Source organism: Lupinus angustifolius, chromosome LG18, assembly GCF_001865875.1.
Source record: "Lupinus angustifolius cultivar Tanjil chromosome LG18, LupAngTanjil_v1.0, whole genome shotgun sequence".
Taxonomy (NCBI): Eukaryota; Viridiplantae; Streptophyta; class Magnoliopsida; order Fabales; family Fabaceae; genus Lupinus; species Lupinus angustifolius.
In genome coordinates, this window is record NC_032026.1 from 13051798 (window position 1) to 13065580 (window position 13783).

The 13783-nt window shown below is 31.4% G+C and overlaps 1 long non-coding RNA gene and 1 pseudogene across 1 annotated transcript; one reads left to right on the forward strand and one right to left on the reverse strand.

Moving 5' to 3' along the window:
• LOC109332692 lies at window positions 2806-5978 on the reverse strand. The gene is made up of 5 exons (XR_002105920.1): window positions 5541-5978; window positions 5399-5458; window positions 5251-5292; window positions 4228-4343; window positions 2806-4044 (listed from the first exon to the last, which is right to left on the reverse strand). It is a non-coding gene; the product is annotated as an uncharacterized LOC109332692 (long non-coding RNA).
• LOC109332092 lies at window positions 10490-11636 on the forward strand (annotated as a pseudogene).

Below are 13783 nucleotides of genomic sequence, written 5' to 3' on the forward strand. Positions count from 1 at the left end.
GATGGAATTAAATTATATCTCCATCCAAAGTTATTTATAGATCTATTACTTATATCTTCTAAAGAAGATTTTGCTCTTTACTTTGACTTAGTTTTTGTGAAGACACCAACATTAATAAAAAGAAGAAAAATTATTGAAGACTTGAAAACTTAGAAAAATGCACATCAAGTGAACAAGCTTATATAGTGTTAAGTACTTTTAATCCTAAGTCTTTTTACTTGAGTAATATATAAATGCTCTTCGAAATATTTTTTAAATATTTTGAAAAGTTAACTTGTTTAAATATAATTTCAAAAAATTGAAAAGAATTTTTTAAAATACTAAGTAGTAGGTTACTTGAAACTAACTAAATTGTTATTGGGACACCGTAAATGATTACCCAAAATTGAGTAACAAGTTACCGAACAAAAACATGGCAGAGTAACCGATTACTCAGTCGAGTAATCGATTATTCATTGTACAGAAGTTATGTGTAACATATTATACCTAGTGAGTAATAGATTACTGAGAGATATTATACCAATTTTCATATTCAAAGTGGAACAACTTCTTCCAAAACGAATCAATGTCTCTACAATCCACTTCTACTTCTTGGAATGAGTATGGTTGATGGTTGAAAACCTATTTAAACCCCTCAATCATTCTATTTTGAAACATAACTTTTACACACAATTCACATACAACTTTCTTTCACATTTTGCAACAACTTGAATCAATTTTATGATTTTCTTAAAAGTTATTCAAGTGTTTTCAAGAAAAAGTTTTCTATACTCTCTTTTGATATGAAAACTCTAAAGTATTTGTTCTATAGTCATTGTGATTGACTTAAAAAGGATTTAGTGCATAAGTGTTAGATAACTTAGCAATTCTTTAGCCCTAAACACAAGAACTTCATTTATTCATATGTTGTAATCAACATAGAGTGTGGTAAGGGAACAACTGAAAATCAAGATGTGGTGTGCTTCTTGTTGAGAGACTCGTGAGTGATAATCTTAGAAAAAATATCGGTGTAAGATCTGTAAGGTTGATATTTGTAAATAGTGAATTCTCTTGTGTTTTGCAAGAAGACTAGATGTAACCTTTAGTAGATAGAAGGTGAACAATGATAAATTGGGTGTTATCTCTTTTTCCCTGTTTTTTTATTTTTGCATTTTGATTTTTTTACTAACTTTGAGTCTTTTGTTACTCATCTGAATATCATAAATGAAATTGCAATTTTTTTCATAAAGTTACACAAATCTAATTTATTCCCTCTTAATTTGTCATTTATATTTGAGAAAGATGAATGTAAGAAATTGATAGACAATTTTGCTTCAAATAAAGTTACATGGATGAGTTATGTATTTTGGCATATTTTATATTATTATTAAATAATTTATCAACTATAAATTTATCAATTCCTTTAATGTAAGGAGATATCAACTATTAATTTCTCATTCACAACTTATAACTTTATATCAAATTTATAAGTTTTGAGGTAAACAAAAACTGTAAGACTCAGATTGCAACTAAGAGGGAGTGAATTAGTTAACTTAAAATAATGGACATTTTTTCTGCAAAATCAAGAGTTAAAGTGTAGCGGAAAATATATGCAGAAAATTAACAAGTAAAATCAAAGAGATAAAGAAGAAAAGAATACACAATGATTTTTATACTGGTTTACGTTCTTGTCCACCGAATGCTACATCCAGTACTCTTATAACACAAGAGATTTTTCCACTAAAGATTATGAGTTGCAATTACAATATTTCACCCCGAGATCTCTATGTAACTTACACACTCCTTAATCCTTATTCACCTTTGGAAAACACATTTCCAAGTGATTCTAATCCCATTTCTTATCACACCCCGTGAAAGAAAGTATTCTGCAATAATAATGAAGAATGTTCAACAATGGCGGAATTGCTTTTACAAGTATGAAAGTGATGTAACTTGCAATCCAATCAACTCTTTATATACTTAGTAATAATGCTCTTTATAAGTTTGTAAACTTGAAACACTTTCACTTTAAGCAACTTCAGAAAAATCAACTTTGAAAGTTGAAGAACTTGTTGCCAAAAGTGCAGAAAATAATATCAGAATATGTGTAAGAGCTTTTGAAATTTGTATTAGAGTTGTGTATATGTTGTGTGTAGTGATTGTGAGTTTTAATGCCTTTATATAGGCTTTCCAATCAGCCAAAATGTCTCTTTGAAAAGGTAGGAATTGATTGGAATGAAACCATGCCTTTTGGGTTGAAACTCATTCACTTTGAATTTGAAAATCTAATGCAACAACTCTCAGTAATCAATTACAACATTGAGTAGTCGATTACTCAAATGTTCTGTCCACATATCATTTATTTTCGAATTAGAGTAATCGATTACAGCAAGTTGAGTAATCGGTTACTCAACTTTAATAACACTGGTAATCTGTTACTCAAAGACAGTAATTGATTACTCTAATCAATTTTAAGTTGAATAACTCTTTTCTCACACTCGTAACCTATTACTTAGATGAAGTAACCCGTTTACACACTATTTTTGAAAATTGTTTTAAGTATTTTAAAGTGTTTCAATTTTCTTTTAAAAATAGTTTGAGCATCACTACTATTGTATAATCAAGATTATAGGATACAAGTACATATTTTAAACTTAGACTAAAAGTGTTGAATATCTTGAAGCTTGAATCTTCATTATCTTCATAATATTTTTCCTTTTCTTCTTTTTGGTAATGTTGGTGTCTTCATCAAAACCATGTCAAGGTTAGGAGCAAAAATCGTCTTCACAATTTTTTACTAACTTTGAGTCTTTTGTTACTCATCTGAATATCATAAATGAAATTGCAATTTTTTTCATAAAGTTACACAAATCTAATTTATTCCCTCTTAATTTGTCATTTATATTTGAGAAAGATGAATGTAAGAAATTGATAGACAATTTTGCTTCAAATAAAGTTACATGGATGAGAGTTATGTATTTTGGCATATTTTATATCATTATTAAATAATTTATCAACTATAAATTTATCAATTCCTTTAATGTAACGAGATATCAACTATTAATTTCTCATTCACAACTTATAACTTTATATCAAATTTATAAGTTGTGAGATAAACAAAAACAACAATCTTCAATGAAAGTACACATCCTCAAAATGGTCAAAGTCATTGAATCAGCGAGTTTCTGATTATTTAGTTCAGGATGCCAAGTGTAAAGACGCACCATAACATAAATGCATGAAGAACTTTGACAAAAACTTGTTAGCTCACCTACCCCATTAGGTGTATTTTGTATTTCTGCAGTATTATTTGTTAGAAGCAATATCGATAGTTATTGTTTGAAAGAGCCAAAATATTAAACCCCATAGATGTTGGCTAATTCAAATGTTGGACCAGAAGGTCATAAAGTAAGTAAAAAATTTCAACACCTTAGATATTTATGAATTCGATGCATGGCACTAGAAATCATAGAAATAAGTTATGTGTTATTAGGGTATATTATAGAAGGAACATGTATGAAAACATTGAAAAGAATTCATGCTGGCCCACCTAGTGATGGGAATTAATTGTCAACATGAAAGCTTTTTGTTGTGAACAAACACTAACAATTAACAAAAACATATTCTTGTCAATAAAATGAAAGGGGAGAATAAAAGCAGAACAATTATTTTGGAATTCAGATAGCATTTGCAATCGAGTTAATGGATCTCCTCAACAAATATATGCATTTATAATATACTATTATGCATTTTCCAATTAAACTAGTAATGGTTTTTCAACTTGTTTCTTATAAATATACAATAGCAGCAGATAACACTCATTATATTAAATCTAAAACTATACAGAAGGAGCACTGATATGTAAACATAGATAGAAGGAAACAACCTGCAATGCTTAAAAACATTAAATGCATCATAATACCTAACATATCAATATCTTGGATTATTTACCTTGGTTTGCAAGATTGAATTGGAAGTAGTGTATATAAGCTCTCATTTTCCATTGACTGCCTCATATTTTAGGGGCGCCTTTATTAGATTAACTGCTTCAAGTTTGCCTGCAATCTATTTAGAAATAAATTCCAATAATCAAGAATAAAGATGCATGTGAAGTTTGGAGTTACATAATACCACAGAGTAGGATTGCATGAAAATATATATAGTGAAAGATATATTGATCAATTTTGACAGAATTGATATGAGTTTAAGTTGTTAGAAGGAAAAGAGAAGAAGAAGAGAATATATAACCTGATCAATAGTTAGTTGATCCTGAAGGGTAGCATCAGCAAACTTCTCATGAAGATCATACCTCCATTGCATGCTCTGGTAAGTCTAAACGTAGACAGAAGGGCAACATGGTCCCCCTATAACAGAAAGGTAAATGAATCATATAAACTTGGCAAATGCGAACATTTAAGTTTTAACCATGATGACGTTAAAGAACCCAACTAAATCTTTAAAAGAATGAGAGGAAAAATGGAGGTCATGAAGATCAAAGTGCAGCCTAATTTGTGAAAGAGTGGCTTAAACATCATATCAAAGTTAGTCCAAAGGTATAACTAATAGGTGAAAGACTGAAACCCAAATAAATATATCTAAGAAAAAGACAACAATAACTTTTGTACATAATCTGATCAAAACTTTAGCATGAGAAATAACAAACTTTAAAACCCAATTCTAAAAAATAAGCTAGGATAGGCTTGCTGCTCAAGCTAGAGCCAAATAGCTTTCCTTCAAATTCTACGATACTAGATTCTAGATAACCACAATTATCATAACACATAAATTTACAATGAATGTAATTTTGTTCAGATAACCATGAAAGAACACAAAAACCTGCACCAACCTCAATAGATGACAAAAACATCTTCACAAGTCCTTGCTTAATGGTATTTGATAGTTTCTTTATAAGAAAAGGAAATCAAAGAATGATAACAAAACACATTTAATTTGAACCCCAAAAAACTTCAGGTACCAAAAGAAACTCATTGTAATTAGGTACATGCACATGACAAAAAACACTGCAATTATTCACTTGCAGGAAATTTGCAGTTGAAATGATGTAAGAATAGGTAAATAGCCAATAAGCATGTGCACACTTCTACCCTCACATACAAGTATGTAAAGAAATGTGAATGTCACTTTCCAGGTATACTAGTTTTAAATAAATATATCCATTAATCTCACGAACAGGTATGTTTTGATGCCTTATTTCTAACATCACCATTGTTTATAAATATTGAATCATATTATTATTTAGATAGAAGATACCTGGATTACATCTGGGATCAAGGCATTCACTCAATTGGCATTCTGAAAGGGATAAATAATCACGACTTTTAAGGCGAGAACAAAAATCACAATTTCAAATAGCAATTCATGAAACACTGATGGAGTTTGTTTGATTTTATTTACTAACATAAGGGCAAAAGAGTTCAAGTGTAGCAATCCTTCCATATATTGACACATCCAACATAGCCTACAACAGAAAATCATATAATATAAAGGTAATTTATCTGACTATATTTTCACAAAAAAGAAGCGAAAGAGAAATATGAAACCTGTAATCCATGGGGAGAAAGCAAATGAATCAAGAAAAAGGGATTAAGATGATTGAAACCCTAAGATTGAGAAAAAGGGAACACGCTAAATGGTATTGAAAAGTTCAGCCACCAGAGAAGGGTTATCAACCGAGTTCATATGCAATTTCGAAGCCATTACCATGCATTTATTTAACCGCTGATCCGAATTCTCGTTCGGGTTTGACCCGACCGACTCAACAGGGTTAAAAATTTCGATGTAGTTTCATTCTTCCCTTTGTAAATCGCAGAGGCAACTTCGTGTTTGTCCTGAACAACTAGGTGATATGATAGAACAAGAAGATGAAGATGTAGTTGATGAAGTTGGAGACCTTAAGGGTTTGGGCGTGAAGAAATAGAGAAGAGAAACAATTTCTTATAAGGGTAAAGGAATAATTATATTTTTTCTTCTTCTTGTAACTGACGGTGGAGGTTGAAAAACCTCCCCAAATTAAATAAAAATCTCTCCTATATATTTAGTTAATTGTCAGGACAGCTTTACTTGATTTATTTGTGGAGGTTTGAATAACCTCCACTAAAAAACCTCGACAAAATACAAAATTTGTTGTAGTGCTTTTTCATTCATGTAATAAAGCCAAAGTGGTTTCTTCTTTTCTTGTGCTGTACCTTAAATAATTTCATTTTAATTTATTGGCGTGGCTAAAATTTACTAACTGCATTTTTATATGGGACATGTGGCTTTCCCGCATTTGGATTTAATCTTCTTTACTATAATCATTACTACTTTCCACCACAATACCATTACAAGCACTACACTAGATGATACCAAACTGACCAAAGTGGTTTCCTTTTTCTTTTTTGCTGCAGAATTCATTCAACAAAAAGAGTACCTTAATGGAAGAAGATTGATGCTAGGTAATGAGAATTGTGAAGAGCTGAAGTGAAATCCTAAATTCTTGTCTCAGTGATTTGCACAAACACAAGATTTCACTTGTTACAGGAATGTGTAAATGTATAGACCATTAAGAACCTTGAAATTTCTCTCACATGTCCATTTAGGAAACAATAGGGGCAAGGTTGAGGGTTCATAGATTGCTTCAATGGGTGGCATTCCTTCTCCAAATGAATGATCCATTGATAAAAAATATTCCACCATTTTTGGAAGTAGAGAAAAACAAGTGTAATAATTGACGGGCATGTTATTATCACAACATCGAAATGCAAAATAAAAAAGGGTTAATTAAATTATTAGATGTATTGTAGTTTTTAACTTAAGTGTTATATAATGTCCCACAATATCTATTCTTTATAAATTGTTAGATGTGTTGTACATTTATTGTTTCGATCAACAAGTTAGTTAAGTTAAATATTATAAATTGTTAGATGTGTTGTACATTTATTGTTTCGATCAACAAGTTAGTTAAGTTAAATATTATAAATTTTTAAAGTTAAATTCAGTACATAATGTCAGATATATTTTTTTCTATTTAACAAATTAAGAGACTTAATTGTTAAATTAATTCAGGTAAAAAAGTATTAGACATTTTTTCTTTTAACATGGAAAAAGAAATTCGAAAACATTAGATCTTGGATTGTATTTCAATGGAGGTTGAATATATTTTTCTATGGGCCATTTTAACCCAATCACTCGTCACACCTACACTACCCATAAATCACAAAAACTGCCAGTGTAGATATATAAAAGACAAAAATAAATCAAATGACAAAATAAAATATTATGTGTATGGTAGGCCTATCCATCACAATTGGCGGTTAGTTATTCCAGATTAAACTTTTACGAGTGAAAAACAAGTTCTATTAATAGGGTATCAAAGATATACAATTTTTAAGAAAAATATCTGGTTTAAAACAATTTCATAAGGCAATTATGTGGGAAAAGAGAATTGTTAATATGTTAGTATTTTTGTTGTGAGTGAGACTCAAATCATCAACCTCTTTCACCATAATTATCAAATTACCTTATAACTTTTTTTTTGTTGGTGAATTTCGAACCAATAACCTTCTACTTTGTTCCTTAAGCCCTTATTTCATCCTCACTATCATACTACTTTATGACGCCCATCCAATCACATGAATTCAAAAACCAATTAGAATAGAGGCTTGTCACTTCTACAGTTATTCAAAAGCAAAATACTTCACTTTTGTTCATGATTAATTATTAGTTTTGAGTTCAAGTTCCTATAAATACATCTATATTAAATATATTTTGTATGAAGATATTATCACCTGTCATACTCACCTCGAATACAAAGAATATAATAGTCATGGATAATACTTGTGTTTCAAAGCAAAATAAACATACAACATTTGTACAAATTATCTTAATAGAACTAAGTAAATATTCAAAAGTGAGAATTGGTCACTAAAAAATTGCTCAATAAGGCATGCATTTAATATGTAAATATGTTTTTGTTTCCATGCACCATCTTAGTTATTAAGAGTGTGAGAGAAGGCGCAAGAAAGAAGAAAGAGATAAAGAGTTCTCACATGCATGCTACTTCCATTACCATTACAAGAACACTAGACTAGATGATACGAATCTCTTCTTCATTCATGTAATAAAGCTAAAGTGGTTTCTTCTTTTCTTTTGCTGCACCTTAAGTAATTTCATTTTACTTTATTGGCGTGGCTAAAATTTACTAACTGCATTTTTATATGGGACATGCGGCTTTCCCGCATTTGGATTTAATCTTCTTTACTAAAATCAGTACTACTTTCCACCACAATACCATTACAACACTACATTAGATGATACCAAACTGGCCAAAGTGGTTTCTTTTTTCTTTTTTGCTGCAGAATTCAACAAAAAGAGTACCTTAATGGAAGAAGATTGAGGCTAGGTAATGAGAATTGTGAAGAGCTGAAGTGAAATCCTAAATTCTTGTCTCACTGATTTGCACAAACACAAGCTTTCACTTGTGGCATGAATGTGTAAATGTGTAGACCAATAAGAACCTTGAAATTTCTCTCACATGTTCATTTAAGAGACAATAGGGGCAAGGTTGAGGGTTCATAAATTGCTTCAATGGGTGGGATTCCTTCTCCAAATGAATGATCCATTGATAAAAAAGATTCCACCATTTTTTGGAAGGAGAGAAAAGCAGAAGTGTAATAATTAACGGGCATGTTATTATCACAGTATCGAAATGCAAAAAAAAAAGGGTTAGTTAAATTATTAGATGTACTGTAGTTTTTAACTTAAGTGTTATATAATGTCCAACAATATACTATTCTTTATAAATTTGTTAGATGTATTGTACATTTTTTGTTTCGGTCAACAAGTTAGTTAAGTTAAATATTATAATTTTTTAAAGTTAAATTCAGGACAAAGTAGTTATCCAAAATCCATATAAGAAAATTCAAAAATTATACATCATTTCCTTTTAACGTTTTAATAAATAATACTAATATCCATAAAAATGCTAAATAAGACATGCATTTAATATGTAAATATGTTTTTGTTTCCATGCACCATCTTAGTTATATATGTAATGGTTCCCTTTGTTTGTCCTCTTTCTTGGTAATATATCAGTGGGTGCCTTGACACCCTTGCTTTATAAATAAAAAAAGTGTGAGAGAAGGCGCAAGAAAGAAGAAAGAGATAAAGAGTTCTCACATGCATGCTACTTCTATTACCATTACAAGAACACTAGACTAGATGATACGAATCTCTTCTTCATTCATGTAATAAAGCTAAAGTGGTTTCTTTTTTTCTTTTGCTGTACCTTAAATAACTTCATTTTACTTTATTGGCGTGGCTAAAATTTACTAACTGCATTTTTATATGGGACATATGGCTTTCCCGCATTTGGATTTAATCTTCTTTACTAAAGTCATTACTACTTTCCACCACAATACCATTACAACACTACATTAGATGATACCAAACTGGCCAAAGTGGTTTCTTTTTTCTTTTTTGCTGCAGAATTCAACAAAAAGAGTACCTTAATGGAAGAAGATTGAGGCTAGGTAATGAGAATTGTGAAGAGCTGAAGTGAAATCCTAAATTCTTGTCTCACTGATTTGCACAAACACAAGATTTCACTTGTTACAGGAATGTGTAAATGTATAGACCATTAAGAACCTTGAAATTTCTCTCACATGTCCATTTAGGAAACAATAGGGGCAAGGTTGAGGGTTCATAGATTGCTTCAATGGGTGGCATTCCTTCTCCAAATGAATGATCCATTGATAAAAAATATTCCACCATTTTTGGAAGTAGAGAAAAACAAGTGTAATAATTAACGGACATGTTATTATCACAGCATCGAAATGCAAAAAAAAAGGGTTAGTTAAATTATTAGATGTACTGTAGCTTTTAACTTGAGTGTTATATAATGTCCCATAATATACTATTCTTTATAAGTTTGTTAGATGTATTGTACATTTTTTGTTTCGGTCAACAAGTTAGTTAAGTTAAATTTAGGACAAAGTAGTTATCCAAAATCCATATAAGAAAATTTAAAAATTATAGATCATTTCCTTTTAACGTTTTAATAAATAATACTAATATCCATAAAAACCTTACCTTTTCTTTAATTGATATATAATTAATTACCTAGGAAGTAAGTAAACAAATAAATAAGAGAAGAAATTGGTTTACACCCAATAATTTCAATCATTTATTTTCTTAAATACAATAGACCAAAAGCTGAAACTTAAAAGTTATTTAAGATTTTTTTTTTCTCTCGTCACTTATTTCATTCATCTTTCTAATTTGTTGGATTAAAAAATGAATTATTAAGATTAAGTATAACTTAATTTGGATGTCAATTAATACTATCATACAGTTTATGACTCCCCGACAATCACATGAATGAATTCAAAAACCAATTAGAATAGTTCATTACAGGCTGGTAACTTCTGCAGTTATTCAAAAGCAAAAGACTTCAGTTTTGTTCATGATTAATTAATAGTTTTGAGTTCAAGTTCCTATAAATACATCACAAAAACTGAAATTGACCAATATGGGAGACCCTATTGCAGCGCAGGAACTATCATCCTTGTCCCTAAACGATGCCGTTTCACCAACCCATGTTCCAAATGCTGAATTCTCAGACCGAGTTCCAATCCGATCCATAATCTCAAGACCCGATGGTGGGTCCGGTCTCACGGGTCAGAAAGCTCGAATCGGAGGGTGGGTCAAAACGGGTCGTAAAGCAGATAAAGATGCTTTTGCATTTTTGGAATTGAATGATGGAACAAGTGCTGGGAATCTTCAAGTGATTGTGGAAGCTTCAGTTTATGAATTGGGAGAACTTGTTGCGATGGGAACATGTGTTGTGGTTGATGGGTTGCTCAAAATTCCACCTTCAGGGACGAGACAGAGAGTGGAGCTACGCGTTGAGAAAGTTATTCATGTGGGACCAGTTGATCCTGCTAAGTACCCTTTGCCTAAGACCAAACTTACCCTTGAGTTCTTAAGGGACTTTGTTCATCTTCGTTCTAGGACCAATACGATATCTGCAGTTGCTCGTATCAGAAATGCTCTTGCTTTCGCTACACACACATTTTTCAATAAGCATGGATTTCGTTATGTGCACACACCAATTATCACGACAAGTGATTGTGAGGGTGCTGGTGAAATGTTTCAAGTTACATCTTTGTTCAGTGAAGCCGAGAAACAGGAGAAGGAACTAATACAGAAGCAGATGTTGAGGCCGCCAAGCTTCTTGTTAAGGAGAAATGGGATATTGTTTCACAATTGAAAGCTGCTAAAGCTAGTAAGCAGGAAATTGGTGCTGCTGTGGTCGAACTTAAAAAGGCAAAGGATAATGTCTCCAAGGTAGAGGAGAGGTCTAAGCTTAAAGCCTGGCATTCCTGAAAATGATGGGAAAGTGGATTATGCCAAAAATTTCTTTGCACGTCAAGCATTTCTCACTGTTTCTGGCCAACTTCAAGTTGAGTCATATGCATGTGCTCTTAGTAGTGTATATACCTTTGGACCAACACTCTGTCCTTGTACCAAAGGTTGGGGAGTTGATTGGTGGAAGCCAAAGAGAAGAGCGTTTGGATGTCATTCAGCAAAGATTAAGGGACATTGGGTTGCCTCCTGAGCCATATGAATGGTACCTTGATTTGAGGCGGTTTGGTACGGTGCAACATGCTGGATTTGGTCTTGGCTTTGAAAGGATGATTATTTTTGCTACTGGCCTGGAAAATATTAGAGATGTTATTCCCTTCCCTCGTTATCCTGGCAGAGCAGATCTATGATCCTTATCACATATTTGCAAGTTACTGTTACAAATTGTTGATTCAAAACAGAAATTTAGTTTGAAAAAATATAACATAGAAGTTGGTTTTGTAACTCAGCTCATACTTGTGTGCTGGGTTTTTCTTTCGATTGCTAGTTGCTACATAATTTTGAAGGAATTTTGGGTTTCATAATTTTTATCAAATTATATTGCCACTAAAAAAAATTCCTATAAATACATCTATATTAAATATATTTTGTATGGAGATATTATCACCTGTCATACTCACCTCGAATACAAAGAATATAGTAGTTATGGATAATACTTGTGTTTCAAAGCAAAATAAATATACCACATATGTGCAAATTATCTTAATAGAACTAAGTAAATATCAAAAGTAAGAATTGGTCACTAAAAAATGCTAAATAAGGCATGCATTTAATATGTAAATATGTTTTTGTTTCCATGCATCATCTTAGTTATTAAGAGTGTGACAGAAGGCGCAAGACAGAACAAAGAGATAAAGAGTTCTCACATGCATGCTATTTTCATTATCATTACAAGAACATAGAGTAGATGATACGAATCTCTTCTTCATTCATGTAATAAAGCTAAAGTCTTACTTGAAAACATTTAGTTAATTGTCAGGACCGCCTTACTTGATTTATTTGTGGAGGTTTGAATAACTTCGACTAAAAAACCTCGACAAAATACAAAATTTGTTGTAGTACTTCTTCATTCATGTAATAAAGCCAAAGTGGTTTCTTCTTTTCTTGTGTTGTACCTTAAATAATTTCATTTTACTTTATTGGCGTGGCTAAAATTTACTAACTGCATTTTTATATGGGACATGTGGCTTTCCCGCATTTGGATTTAATCTTCTTGACTAAAATCATTACTACTTTCTACCACAATACCATTACAAGCACTACACTAAATGATACTAAACTGGCCAAAGTGGTTTCTTTTTTCTTTTTTGCTGTTGAATTCATTCAACAAAAAGATTACCTTAAATGGAAGAAGATTGAGGTTAGGTAATGAGAATTGTGAAGAGCTGAAGTGAAATCCTAAATTCTTGTCTCATTGCTTTGCACAAACACAAGCTTTCACTTGTGGCATGAATGTGTAAATGTGTAGACCAATAAGAACCTTGAAATTTCTCTCACATGTCCATTTAGGAAACAATAGGGGCAAGGTTGAGGGTTCATAGATTGCTTCAATGGGTGGCATTCCTTCTCCAAATGAATGATCCATTGATAAAAAATATTCCACCATTTTTAGAAGGAGGGAAAAGCAAGTGTAATAATTGACGGTCATGTTATTATCACAGCATCAAAACAGGAATAAAAACAGGACTGAGTACAAGTACCATGTACATATGCATTAATGTCAGAATAAAGAGATAAAAAGTTTTCACATGCATGTTACTTCCATTATCATTACAAGAACACTAGACTAACTGATACGAATCTCTTTTTCATTCATGTAATATTAGCCAAAGTGGTTTTTTCTTTTCTTTTGTTGTACTTTGAATGATTTTACTTTACTTTATTGGTGTGGCTAAGATTTACTAAAGAGAAGAGAATGGAAATGTATGGTTGGATGGCACAAGAGACTAAGAGAGACAAATAATTCCAACATGCATGCATATCTTTTCTCTTCTGTCTAAACGTACACAATTAGACTGTGTTCCATTAAATTAAAGAGAAGAGAGAGACAAAGAGTTGTAACATGTCTTTTCTCTAGTGTCTAAACCTAAGGAAACTGTGTTCCATGTCACTAAAAAGAAATCAGAAATCATTATTCAGTTTTCAGTAAACTTCTCAATTTCGAACTAATTGTTTCAAACAGGGCTTTCATGAAAACAGGAATGAGTACAAGTACCATGTACATATGCATTAATGTCAGAATAAAGAGGTAAAAAGTTCTCACATGCATGCTACTTCCATTATCATTACAAGAACACTAGACTAGGTGCTACGAATCTCTTTTTCATTCATGTAATATTAGCCAGAGTGGTTTTTTCTTTTCTTTTGCTATACTTTGAAT